The sequence below is a fragment of the Onychomys torridus genome, chromosome 10 (assembly GCF_903995425.1).
Source record: "Onychomys torridus chromosome 10, mOncTor1.1, whole genome shotgun sequence".
NCBI lineage: Eukaryota > Metazoa > Chordata > Mammalia > Rodentia > Cricetidae > Onychomys > Onychomys torridus.
This window is the reverse complement of record NC_050452.1, coordinates 23,027,090-23,041,200: the sequence shown is the minus strand read 5'-3', so window position 1 is coordinate 23,041,200 and position 14,111 is coordinate 23,027,090.

Below are 14,111 nucleotides of genomic sequence, written 5' to 3'. Positions count from 1 at the left end.
TGGGGTTGGTGGGCTCCAGGGGCTGAGCATCACAGAGGAGAGGTGATGGGTGCAGCCTTGAAGGGCAGCCAAAGAGCATTTGGTGGAAGTTCTGAATCTTAGTGGCTGTGGCAGAGACATGAACACACTAGCAAGTAAACTGCTTAGAAAATAAACATGCCTTCTTTCAGTGTAAGATGTGACCACTGGGAAACTGTGATGGCCACACAGGGCTACTTCTTATGTGTGGACTCCATTAGCATGTCAGAACAAAAAGAAACAGTGAAAAGCTTCTAAGTATTCCAAATGTAAGAGTACTTTAGAAACTTATTCCAAGTTCTTAAAATTGGTATTGGAATCTTTACTATTATTCAGAATGTGACAAGAATAATGTCACACTTTTACCTTTTTTTAGAAGCAAAACAGAATCATGTGTACAAAATACAATTTTAACTCAACCTGATTTAAATGCTCAATATAAAACTCTAAATATTTCCTTGAGTCATGCAGGTTTTGGTTCTGCAGGGAGATCCTCTTAAAGCAGCTGACTCTGGCCCACTTCTGTCCCCCACATAACAGGAATCTGAAACCCCATTAGTAACATGACCAGCTGGGCTAGCCTTTCTCCACTACAGTTGAATTCAGGCTTCAATGAAGAGGAGTCTTTCTTCAAGCTGCCCCCTGCCCCGTCCCTCTTATGACATGAGGTGGCAGGGGTAAGGGAACTAGGTCCCCACCCCTTGCCACCTGCATCAGGCAGGAGAGCCAACCTCACAGGCATGAGGACAGAAGAGCTGGCCCTGCCCTTCACCAAGTGCAGCAGTCCAGAGAGTGGGCCAAACAGTAGAGCTGACTCAGAGAGTGTGAGTGTGGGTGAGCTGGAGCCGAGGGCATGAGAGCAAGACAACTTGCTCCATTTCTTGTTGTGTGCTACATTGGGTGAGCTAGCTGAGGCAGTGCTGGAGAGCTCGCCTGGGTGGTGACAATGAGGAAAAGCTGGCTTGTTGACCAACCCAGGCCTAGAACCAGGACTATGAGGTAGCCCACCCCAACACCCACCTCATTTATGAACTGCTGGAGCATGTGAAGGGGCCAGACCTGCAGATCCAAAGCTACAGAATATCCATGGCACAAGGCAACAGCAGTATATCCAAGAGGAACCACAGTGAGGGCCCAGTATTGATAGTGTATCAGAAGCCAGAGACCTCAAAGCAGACCAACGGCTCATTGCAATGAACGTTTGCAAGTAAAGATGTATGGACTAAAGGAGGTTGCAAGGGTAGAGGGCAGATAAAAGGGGACAGGGAGGTTAGTGGGATTGTAATGTGTGATGTGAAATCTACAATCAATAAAAGGTTTAAAAAAAAAGAACAAAAGACTCTGAGGTAAACTTAATCAGTTAAAAGATTTGTACATCAAAGACTAGGTAAGCGCTGGTGATGTTCACAGACTAGAAGAATTACTACTACTGAAATTTTCATACTACCAAAGTGACCCACAGATTCAGTTCAATATCTATCCAAATGCTAAAGCTATTCATTATAAGTATAGAAGAAAACAATCCCAAAATTCACATGAATCAAGAAAAAACCCGGACTGAAGAGATGGCTCAGAGGTTAAGAGCACTGACTGCTCTTCCAGAGGTCCTGAGTTCAATTCCCAGTAACCACATGGTGGCTCACAACCATCTGTAATGAGATCTGGCACCCTCTTCTGTATACATAATACAGAATAAACAAACAAACAAACAAACAAACAAATAAATAAATAAATAAGAAGTGTTTAAAAAAAAAAAAGAGAAAAAACCCAAATATCCAATGCTGATCAAGAGGTAAAACACAGGAGGTATCATACTTCTCAATTTAAAAAAATGTTTCAAAGCTATAGTACTTAAAACAGTATGGGGCTGGCAAAACTATAAACATAAGATGAACCTGTAAGCCCAGAAATAAGGCCACATATTTATAGTTAACTGGTCTTTGGCAAGGGTGCCAAAAACACAAAACGGGAGGACAGCATCTTCCTTAAATGGTGTCAGAAGAACCTCAACCCTCACTCCATGCCAGGTACCACTCTGGGGCCTTTGTGGCTTGGCTGATCCTGTGGTGGGATCTGGTGATTATGGGCAGGAGAGTCTCTGGTGCACTGAATGGCTTAGATTGGCGTGCATATCAGGAGCAACTGGGAGGAGTTAAAAATGATAAGGGAGGACGTGGATAAAAAGATCTTCTGATCACTTGAAAACGAAGGTGGCAAGATTCGTAGCTAGCCAGAGTTCCTAGGGAAACAGTAAGAGGAAGCCTTGTGTTGCCGAGGCTCTGGTGGGATGGGGTGGGTGGGTGGGTGGGGGTGGTGTCTAAAGCTTGAGTGTAGCCGACAAGGCCTCACAGGGAGAAAGGGTAGGCTTGACCCTCGGGTGGACGCCTATGCCCAAGAGTATGTCCTGTGCACTTCTCTCCTGCAAGAAGGTACAGAGGCGGTGGAGACTGTGCATTCAGCTAGGGAACCTTTCCACTGTCAGGCATGGCTGCAGCATCGGCCTGGAGCCTGCTAGACATGAGGAGCCCGAGTGAGTGTGACAAACGAGAGTGAGTCCTACAAAAGTGAGGGCTTCCTCCTACTTAGCCCTGGGATGGACAGAACACCATGAGTCAGCCCCACCTACCCACCTGAGGAGCACAGCAAATCCACAGCAATGCCCCAGGATAAAGAAGAGGATGAATCACAGAGAATGATTGTCTGTAACTGAGAGATGAACGAAGTCACAAGTCCTGTCCACAGCGCTATGCCCGACACGGCTCTTCTAAGAAGACACAAGCAGGGAGACCTGCTCACACTGAGTTGATCCTGCTGACTTCTTTTCTGAAATTGTCTGTTTGGCTTCTGGATCCCAAGACCAACTGATGCTTGCAAAAATGGTTGGTGGCAGGCCTTCTGGAGCCTCCCCACCTGCCTTGTTGCAGAGTAATCACTGTTTTTTTTTTTCCTTTTAAAACAAGTTTAGAAAAGCACACGAAAGACATGAAAACACATCCCAAAGAGTGAGGATGGAAAACGGGTCTACACAGTGTACCAGGGTGAGTTATAGCCAGGAAGGTCTTGTGAACTTTATGGTTGAGTAAGACACAGATGAAATCTAACACAGTAACTGAGAAAAAACTTACAACATCCTGTGCTTTCAAGAGCAAAACATCAGGTAAAAAGTTTAAATATAGAAGGTACCCCAAGTGGGTGGGAAAAGTTTTACCTATAAGTCATACATTTATTGAATGAAAATCCTGGTGTCAGGGATAGGTTACCCTACTTTGCATCAACGGGCAGTGTAGTGGTTTGTCTAAGAGATGTCCAGTAGGTTCTGCTTTGCTGGAGGAGGTGCCTCAGGGGGGAAGGTTTTGAGCTGTATAGCTTTGCCTTCACATCCAGTTTATTTTCTCTCTTTCCTGCTTGCAGTTGAAGATGTGATTTCTTAGAGGCACGAGGTCGGTCATAAGGCTCTGCTATTCCCTGAGTGTACACAAGTAGCTGACAGTTGCTGACTGGGGCTCTTCCTTGGTAGTGCAGCTGCTTATAAGTTCCCATGCTTTTTATCCATGCTTCTGTAAACAACCCTACTTAAACCTTATTGTTTACCCAAGCCAGACTTGAGTAAAATTACTTCTCTGGCCTGTTGTTTGGGCCCAGTCCGAGGGTAATAGATGCTTTTTCATATTTAGTCAGAGAGAGTCATCCAACACACGAAACCCTGGAGGAGCAGCCTTGCTGGAGGAAACACGTCCCTGGAGTGAGCTTTGAAATTACAACGCTTCCACCTGGAAGCTTCTCCAGCATGTGGCTTTCCCTCTATTTTTGGACCACATCATCAACAGACTGGCTAGCAGGCCAATCTGAAGCTCTAGTGCTCCCCAGAGACATCTCTTCCTTGCAGCCATGTGTGGTGGGAACAAGGAAAGGAGAGAGATTGGCTGATCTCTGGCCTCTTTCACTGATTATGACGTGTGCCCGTGCTTCTAGCCTCCCTGCCATCCTCATCTCTTTATTTCGTCTCCCTCCTCTTGATTTACAGCTCTCTGAGGCAGCAGTGCCTGTTGTGGACCATGGCAACTCACTTGCAGACTGTCCATACAAGAACTCAGGACTGTGGACAGGAGCCCCTCTTGCCTATGTACTACACTAAATTAATGCTTATCTCAACTATAAGTTCTTCCCACATGTTCTGAAGCCAACTGGTCCTGCCAAAGTCCTTGTCGTTTCCCCTTGTAGATTCTATCTTGAGAGATTTGTCTAGCCTAGCAAGCTTATTTTAGTTTCCCCCTCTATCTTAGACTGTCTTCACAGACTTGATGGATGCTCTTGCTGGGATAAACATGCTAGCGCTGACATGACCTGGGGTAGCACCCAGTGGTGTTCTACTGGAGATTTCCCACCAGGCTAACACCAAATGCTAGTTAGTGGACACTGGAGCTGTCTGCGGGGTGTGTGTGTGTGTGTGTGTGGGGGGGTATTCTAGAGCTTTAGATGAGCTGGGACCAGAGCGAAGCTGCTTCCATTTCCCTCCCTCTCCATTTTGGGGGTGTGTATGCTCTATCTTTTAGGAAAGACCACAGAAGTCTACTCTAAAAACATTTATAGGGCTAAAGGGATTGTTAAATCAAAGCTTATTAAAACCGTATGTAGCTGCATGCACATGAAGTCAAAATAAACTGCAATTTCCTGCTGATCTCTCTTGCGTCATGCCGCTAGCGTATGGTGAGGGGAGCCGTGTGTGGCTGAGCTAATTACCAAGACCATATGGTGTGGGAAAGTCAGGCAGTGTTATTAAAAACGCCTCTTTGCTCCTGCTGGAGTTTCTGAGACTCTCTTCTACAGGATGGCAATTTTGGTATCTGTTGATCCTTGAGTAATGTGACTGCCCACATGTATTTTTAGATTTCTCTGTCACCAGGCAGTCTTCAAACACATTCCATCTGCTGAGCCCAGTGCTGGGTCTAGGGAGGGACCCCAGGATCGACTCATACAGGCTTGCTTCTCAAGGCCCTTCTACAAATGTGAATTCCCGAGTAGACAGTACATTGCCAGCATTCTTGTTGACTCCCTGCTGGTTTGACAAATATCTACGGTGCAAGCGCCAGGTGCCAGGTGCCAGGTACCAGATGCCATTCCAGGTTCAGCAATCTTGGAAATGTGTGAAGTGGCCCCTGAGCTCACCTTCAGGTTATACGGTGTCTTAATTTTTTCATGCGCACTCTGGATTCTTTGTGATACGGATATTACTTTGCAGAATTAGGCTTCACCCAATGCCTCCTGTAATGGAGAAACCTGGAATCTGGGTAAAAGTGATTTTGCAGCAGCAGTGAGCACACTGGCTGTGCTTCCATGGAGCTGTAACTATTGTCAGGAATGCAGTCAGTCCACATGTGGAGGACCATCCCAGACGCCTTATTTAATTGTCATGGTGCCCTGTGAGATGATAGCAATGTTTCTATTGGCAGATGTGGCAACTAAGAATCAGAGAAGATCAATGGTTAGACTCACACTCACAGGTGAAAAGGTCAGAGGTGGGCACTTGAGCTCACACGAACTCTCTCCTTTACTGTTTTCGGTGAGTTCAGCGACTTCCATTTGCTAATGTGAAGTCACATGTGACACAATTCAGCTGTAGGCTTACATTTGTGCGCATGGAGGTGGCCAGCCACTCTAGGTGCTGGAGACTTTCATCTGGGTGGCTGCCCCATCATGCTCTGCATGGGACCTCCAGCCTGCTTTGACACAGTCTTCCCTACTAAGTAAGTATCATTTCTCCAGGCTTTCTCTCTGCTCTTGTGCCATCACTTAGCCAACCTTATCCTCCCTTCAGATATGAACCCAGGAGGTCCAAACTATGAAAGCTGAGGCTCAAGTCATGGGATCTTTCCTGTTTGGGGTTCCACACCAGGCTTCCTGGTGCTTTCTATCACAGAATTATAGGGTAAGAGGGTTGAGCTCATGTGTTAACTTGACTGTGACAGTATGCCACAAATCTGGTCAAACACCATCATAGATGCTTCTGCAAAGATATTTTAGATGAGCTCGACCTTTGAATCAGTTGACTCTGAGTGAAACAGAATGCTTTCTGTAATGTCACAGCCCTTTCCAAATCTACTGATGAGAGAAGACTTGGGTCCCTGTGCTGGTTGGGTTTTGTCAACTTGGTATAAACCTAGACATATTTGAGAAGAAGGAGTCTTAATTGAAAAAATGGCCCTATCATATTGGCAAGTAGGCAAACCTGTAGGGGCATTTTAAAAATTTTTATTGATGATTGATGTGGAAGGCTCAGTCCACTGTGGGGAGTGTCATCCCTAGGCCTAGGTCCTGGGTGTTTAAGAAAGCAGGCTGAGCAAGCCACAAAGAGCAAGTCAGTAAGCAACATTCTTCAGTGGCCTCTGCATCAGCTCCTGCCTCTACATCCCTGCCTTAAGTTTCTGTCCTGATTCCCTTTGATAATAGCCTATGGTGTAAAGTATAAGTAACTCTTTCCTCCCCAAGTTGCTTTTGGTTGTGACATCACATCAATAGAAACCAAGGGTGGTCCCTAAAGAGGAAAGAATTCAGTCTCCAGACTGACTTTGGGCTTAAGCTACAATTGGACTCTTTGTCTCATCTGGCATTCTGTGCACAGCCCAGACATGCCATTCTCGCAATTGCACATGCCAATTCCTTAACAAATCTTTTCTCCTATATATGTATGCATCCTGCTGGCTCTACTTCTCTACAACATCCTACAACAGGAAGAAGGTGGATATTGGATGGTTTGAATGTTATGTTAGCTTTCCACTCCTGTAACAAGTACCTGAGATAATTCAACTTATAAGGAAAAAAGTTTTCTTTAGTGTAGTGTGTGAATTCTAATTGGTTTTAATAATAAAGATCTGGAGTCAGATATCAGGGTGAAAGCTGAAAGATCAGAGAAGCAGTACAGCCAGCCACTGTGAGACTTCTTACCTCTAGGAATCCTCAGACTGAAAGGGAGGCTGAGTTCCTGTCTCCAACCCCACCTTATCACTTCCTCTCTCTGCCCAGCCATATCACTTCCTGTTTCCTCCTCCCAAGTGCTGGGATTAAAGGTGTATGCCACCATTGCTTGGTTTCTAAAGTTAACTAGTGGCTAGCTCTGCCCTCTAATCTCCAGACAAGCTTTATTTGCTAAAACACAAACAAAATATCACCACAACTTAGGGTCATGGCCACCATCTTAGTTTCTTTTCTTGTTGCCGTGATAAAGAAATACAACTCAAGGGGAAATGGTTTATTTCAGCTCACAGTTCAAGAGTACAGTCCACTGTGGCAGGAAATCCAAAGCAGCAGGAGCCTGAAGCCGTTGGTATCATTCTGCAGCCACAGTCATAAAGCAGAGTGTTGACTATCTGTTCTCAGCTCACCTTTTCTCTTATACCATCTAGGATCCCAACACAGATACCCAACCAGTGCCAGCTGCCACAGTGTGGCGATCTTTCCTCAATGAATCCAGTCAAGCTATTTCCACACTGGCACTCTCAGGGATGCAGCCCCCAGGTGATTGTAGACCTTAGGTTGACAGTGGACAGTCACCTTAGCAGTTTCCTTCCATACCTGATTGGTGCCATTGCTTTGGGTCTGTGGTTAGGCAGTACTTGGTGAGGAACACATGGTAAAGCAAGAGGCTCAGCTCATGCTTTACAGGAAGCAGACAGAAAAAAGGAGTTAGGATTCTAAAATCCAAATACTCCTACTAGGTCATCTCTCCCAAAGGTTCTATCCCCTTCCCAAAGCAACACAGATTGAGAACCAAGCCTTCAAATACGGACCTTTGGGTGACTTTTAAGACCCAAACTCTAGCAAATCTTACAGTTCCTTATCAGCCATGGACAGATAATACACGGTTGCTGACTGAATAAACAATGGATGGATGAAGGTACACAATGTGCTGAAGCATGGTTCTCCCAAGAGCACTGCCAAGGATTCTTGAAGATGTGAGGTAGAATATTTAATGTTCAGATACCTCCGAGTTTCCAAGAACAAGCTCTCCCAGCATGAGGTGCTAACTGTGGCCAGTGCCTTCCAGCTCCACCTCCTACTCTAGCAGTGGGGCTGATCCTGCATCTCTTCTGTACTTATCCTGCATCTCTACTCCACCCACCACTGGGACCTGCCTCTCCTCTTTAGAAGTGACACCCTTTCAGTGTCTGAGCTCACACTGATCACAAGCTCTCTTGGGGGATCACAGAGGTAATTCCAGAGCCATCCATTTGCTGTGACATATTTGCATTTCATTTGGTCTTTACAGGGGCCTCATGTTGTGTCACCGATTAAATGACATTGAAAGACAATTACATCGGCATGTGGGTGGACTGCCCTCTGCCCTCTCCCTCACAGATGCTGAATTAGAATAACCTGCACTTGATCTTGTCACCAGCCTATATCCCATATTAAATCTTTTGTGTTAATTACCAAGCAGAGACCATTGACCTTGTTGTGACTGCTCCGAGCTTGACCCCTACAATACCACATGATTCTACTGAAACCAACTTTAGACCCACAGGAAAACTATGTAGGCTTTTACTCTGGTGGAAAAGCTTCCATGTCATTCCCAACAGAAAGTGCAAAGTCCACGGCACAGGAGGCTATGCCCAGGGCTGTGTGACATAGTTCCTTCCCTCATGGGATGAAGGACATTAAACTCACAGTGTGAGCTTTCACAGAAGTGCATATCATTAAGTAATTGGAGAACATGGCTCCATAAAAGCAGGAGGTGTCACCTTACCCTTCAGAAAACAGGTTCAGTGGCATTCCAAGTAGATGACCCCAGTCCGTTTCTCTTGGCAAGCAGCCCAGCCCCAGCAGCGCCATAGGATTCCACGAGATCTTGGCTCAGGATTGGCTCTCATGAATTCATCCCCTCCTGGCAGGAAGAGTCCTGGAAATCTTGATGCCTCTTGGGGAAACAATGTGACAGTTGTCTGAGGGAAGTCAGACGCACCTCCCAGGTGTGTGTCCAGGGCTTGGAGGCAGGGCAGTTAACTTTGTATGCGGTTCTGACACTTGTCTCCTTGTTTGTGGAAGACCTCAGAGAGAAAGAGAGAAAGAGAGAGAGGGACAGAGAGAGAGAGAGAGAGAGAGAGAGAGAGAGAGAGAGAGAGAGAGAGAGAAGTGCAGCCTTCAGATCTTGAGGATGAGGAAGCAGGTACAGTTGATGATGTAAACACAGTGATCAAGGGCACAAAAATGGAGGAAATCAGGCTTTAGATAAGAGTACAATACAGAAACGCATGGGCTTCTGTGACTTTCTTCTTTTTTTGGTTTTTCGAGACAGGGTTTCTCTGTAGTTTTGGAGCCTATCCTAGAACTCACTCTGTAGACCAGGCTGGTCTTGAACTCACAGAGATCCACCTGGCTCTGCCTCCCAAGTGCTGGGATTAAAGGCGTGTGCCACCACCGCCTTGTGACTTTCTTGTGTCTATCTGGGAAATCACCAGGAAGGTGCTAAGATTAAAAATCTCTCAAGGCTCTGGAGGGATGGCTCAGTGGTTCTTCCAGCATGGTGACAGCTACTTTAACTCCAGCTCCAGGGGATCAGATGCCTCTGGCCTCTGCAGGCATCCACACTCAAGTGCACATACCCACCCACATAATTATAACTAAAAAGAAAACAAGTCTTTAAAAAACTATGCAAAATATTTTAATTTCCCCCCAAATTTAGGGTTTGATTCTGTAGAGACAATAGTCAAAACATTATCAGATATTTTACCATTTAATAAAAATTAAATCACAGAGTTAAAAAAAAAAAACAATTTGGGCACCTACTGAGCAGGAGAGTGTTTATAGTTTTAACTAAACATGGAAGATGAGAATATGACTGACCGAAAGCAGGTAAATCTCAGAAATGAGGGCTTCTCTCCATGACCCTGTTTGCAGTAAAGGTCAATCAAAGCACAGTCATGTACCTGGCACATGACAAGACTCTATCATCTGGGAAGAGTTTTTTAGATAGTAAAGAAGCTTCTCGCCCTTAAGTTAAAACTATAGACTATAGGCTCCAAGCTGGCCATGTTGACAGAAAGAAGATAAATCTAACTTGTAGTCTTTAACAACATACGAATGGGCAGTAAATGATTGGCAAACTCCCTTTTCAAGCATCACTTTATCTATAAATGGGGGAAAGGCTGGACTGAGGCGTGTGGTCCAGGATGAGCTCTGGAGGCATGATGTGAAGTATCTTTCAGCCTAACATACAAACATGTACAGATGGGTGAATGTTGGGTGCGGACAGACAGAGCAGTGTGTATTTGTGTCAGTATGTACACAATTCCTAGCTCTATCTTTTAAGTGGACCTAGAATAAAGACCACCCCAGTAGCAACAAGCAAGCCCAATGCTTAGCTCTTGGCTTCTAATGTGACTCTTGGATAAAAGGAAATAGAACTCCTCGGAGAGCGGGTTTCCCAGAGAATAAGCCGGAGGAAGTGGGGGCCTATCTTGTGGTGCTGGAAAGGAAGGGAATGCAGAAACTGATAAGCAGATACACAGCAAAAGCAAGGCAAAGGGACACAGGAGCCAATCGGAAGCTCACAAGTCAAAGCTGGGATTATCTGAGCAAGAAAGCAATGATGCTCAGAGTATAAGAGAGAACCACGAGTCCACGATAAAGATAGAGATGGGTAAAAGGAGGATGGACAGTTTGTACCCAATTAACACATAGATGCTCCACCCCAAGGGAGTAAAACACACCTCTCCACTTCTCAAGTACGCACTGTACCTGGTGTCTGGAAAGAGATACAGGGCAGAAATGCATAGCAGTGGATTATCCCACCTGGAGATCAAGGCTGACATCATTTATGATGTCATGGTGACAGTGGGCCTCCTCATGTCACATGGGGAGGTGGCAGGCAGATTATCTATGTGGTTTTCCTCCTAATAAGCCATAACCCTTGTCCAACCATGAGAAAGCCCCAGGCAAATCTCAACTGAGAGACAGTCTACAAATACCTGGCCAGACTCTGTCTAGGTCATCAGAATCACATTCGTCAAGATCCTCAAAGGCATGGAAGATCTGAACACCTGGTACAGCCAAGAGGAGCCTGAGAAAGCAAGATGACTGATGTAATGGGGGATCTTTAATGGGTCCCAGGGCCTGAAAGAACATTAGGTAAAAGCCTAAGCTGTTCTTCAGCACTCTAAACCCTGGTTACATGCTGTCCTGTTACATGCTGCCACATGGCACAACCTTGCAAGAAATGGAACCCAAGTGGACCACTCAAGAAATGTGTGCACATTTCATGTAGTGAGTATCATAAAGACAAAGTGACCGTGGTGATGCCTGGTCAGGGGGCATAAGAGATGTTAACATGTTCCTCCTTCCTCATTTGGAAGTGTGAATCAGGTCTCAGTGAAGTCCTCTCAAGCTTTCCTTGGTCATGGAGAGACTACCCTGATCAGGAGAGTGGGTGGGGAAAGAGGTTTTGTATCGAACAACTAAACACAAGTGAATGTTCTGGAATGGGAAATTCAAGTGACATCTCTTCACTCTGCAGGTAAGGATAACTCTACTTAAACACAGGTGGAGTCCAAGAGTGGTGTGAGTATGTGTCGGGTTTGCATCATAATCAGAGGAAATAGCAGTTGCATATTGATTACAGACACATCTGGATACACCAGCATCTGAGGCACTCAGTAGACATCCTCAGCCAGCTGGGGGCCAAGGACATTGCCTATAGCTGGACACTGAGACACGGAGAAGGGGTGGATCAGCGTCACTGTGTTGTAAGTCACCAATGAGCCACACACACCCACATAATGGAGCCCCTTTAAACGCTATCCAAAAGAAAACGGTTTTCTGTTTTAGTCTTTAATCATTTAGTTATCATAAAGGAGAACTCCTTCATTACCTTCCTTTTGGAAAGTATCTTAGCCACCTCTTTGTTAACTCTTTTGGGTGAATGAATTTTCCAATCAATGTTTCTAGTTCATCCCAAACCCACTGGGATGAAGTGCCATCACCCCCAGACACTAATTCAGAAAGAGTCTCCTCCAGAGACATGATGCAGGGCACACATGGAAAGCATCAGCACAAGGTCCTCGGGGAAGGAAAGGCTTCAGTGAAGATTAGAAGTTGCTAGGTGCCTCTCATCACAGAAATCATCAAGGCCAAGACACCAGGCATCAGAAGCAAGGTGAAGAAGGACAGAAGGAGGCGCGGCCTTTTCCATAGATGGAAGTGATGGAATGGCCCCCTTGGTTTCTAAGTGAGGAGTAAAGTCCCACCACTCCTTCCAAGTTAATGGAGTAAGGACTGACTTGACATTGAGGACAAGCTGTTTGTGTCTTGGGTGGCTGGGACTGGCCTATGTGGTACAGGGCGCTGCTACTGTGGCTGGTGTCTTCTCAGGAACATCTCTGCAGAAACCAGCAAACACTGGTTACACACCCAGAGTGCCCGACTGCTGTCAGCCCATGAAGCCACCATCACCTTCCGGCATCCTGTTGTTCTTTGCCTCCACCCCACCCCTTGCAGCACCTTCCCTTCCAAGGCCCAGGGTGCCGGCTCCCCATCTCTTCAGATCAGGCCCGGAATAGCTTTCTGCTCCAGATGGCTGGTACACTTGGCCTAGCCTTCCTCAGCCCTTTGCCAATCCTGGCAGCTTCCAAGCAGCACTGATTGTAAGCCTCCAGTAGCCTTCAGTGAGAAGCCAGGGGGAGAGCAGTATTCCCACTGCCCCTCCCAGCAAAGCTAGTATTTCAAGTATCCATTTGCTCTTGACTGGTCCCTTCATCACTTTTTTTGTCTAATGGGAGGAGAAAGCAGATAAAGCCGGTTATTTCCTGTTTGAAAAGTAAGACCAGGCTTAGGTGGGCAAACCTGGGGCAGATGAACAGCTCGTGTGCTGCATGGGCATTTCATCCTCTAGCTCTACAAGAATCCCTTAATTGTCTTGACAGGAGACCTAATGGAAGCCCAGAGCATCTAGACATGTGCCTGAGGACTGGAACCTGATGTTTCACGATGCCAGAGTTTGCATCTTTCTATTCTGTGCACAAAAAAAAGACTCTGAAAGGAAAGGACAATGTTAGGGTGTGAATGTAGAACATGCAGGAGTTTAATCCCTGAGGTCAGTAGTGTTGAGAATGGAAACCTCTGGGTTTGCAATGTTGGGAATGGAACCCAGGGCTTCCCACTTGGAAGGTAAGTGCCCTATCACCAGGCTATATCCCCAGCTCCAAGAAGGTGTGGAGAGGTGGGAACTTTGATTGAATTAAGCCATTAGGGTGACTATAAAGAGAAGGCAGGAGGCCACACCGAGAAGTACATATGTGTTCTTGACATGATGTCATTGATGCAGCTTGAGCCGTATTTAGACTTTCAGCCTCTGAAACTGAGCAAAATGAACTTCTTCCTTAATAAAATGGCCTACCACAAGCGTACCAATAGAGTAATGAAAAGCAGATAAATACAGTGCAGAAACAATACAAGAGGAGGAAAACATTTCGCTCTTAAGTAAGACATTTGAAAAGAACCATCCATATGCATCATTGGTTCCAAGTCTGTGGGAACAAGGAAACCATGTCTTCTCAGCCAAGGATCTATAAAGCTCACCTCATAAAAAGATCAGGGTATTTCCCCAGAGTCTGCTGAGCGCACAAATGAATTTTCATAAGGCTTAAGTATCAAAGGCTGTGCCTTCAACTCGCCAGGATCCCATTAAGCATCACAAACACTTCAAGTCTCAGTAAATACAACGACATTTTGGCTGCCTTGCCTTTGATTTCCTACCCTGGTTTGCACGTGCGGTCAGCCACCCTGCTTTTTAATTCTCATTTCCCTCAGTACAAATTCCTTGTGACAAAATTGTCAAGGGAGTCAGAAAGCAGGGAGAGGCGCAGTTAAGACACTTGGGCAGAGCTGCCTGCGTTCGAGTTCCGCAGGATCTGGGGACTCATTCTGCAGGTAAAGGGACAGCAAGGAGAGTCAGGGAGGGGCTCAGACTCTGAGCCAGCACCTTCCCCACCGCGCTCAGCACGGTCCCCTACGGGACTGGTTCAACACAGCAGTGCCTTGTAAAGACCTTTGGTGAGACTTTCGTGATGCAGACTGTGTCTTTTCATCTGCCTGGGCCTCACAAG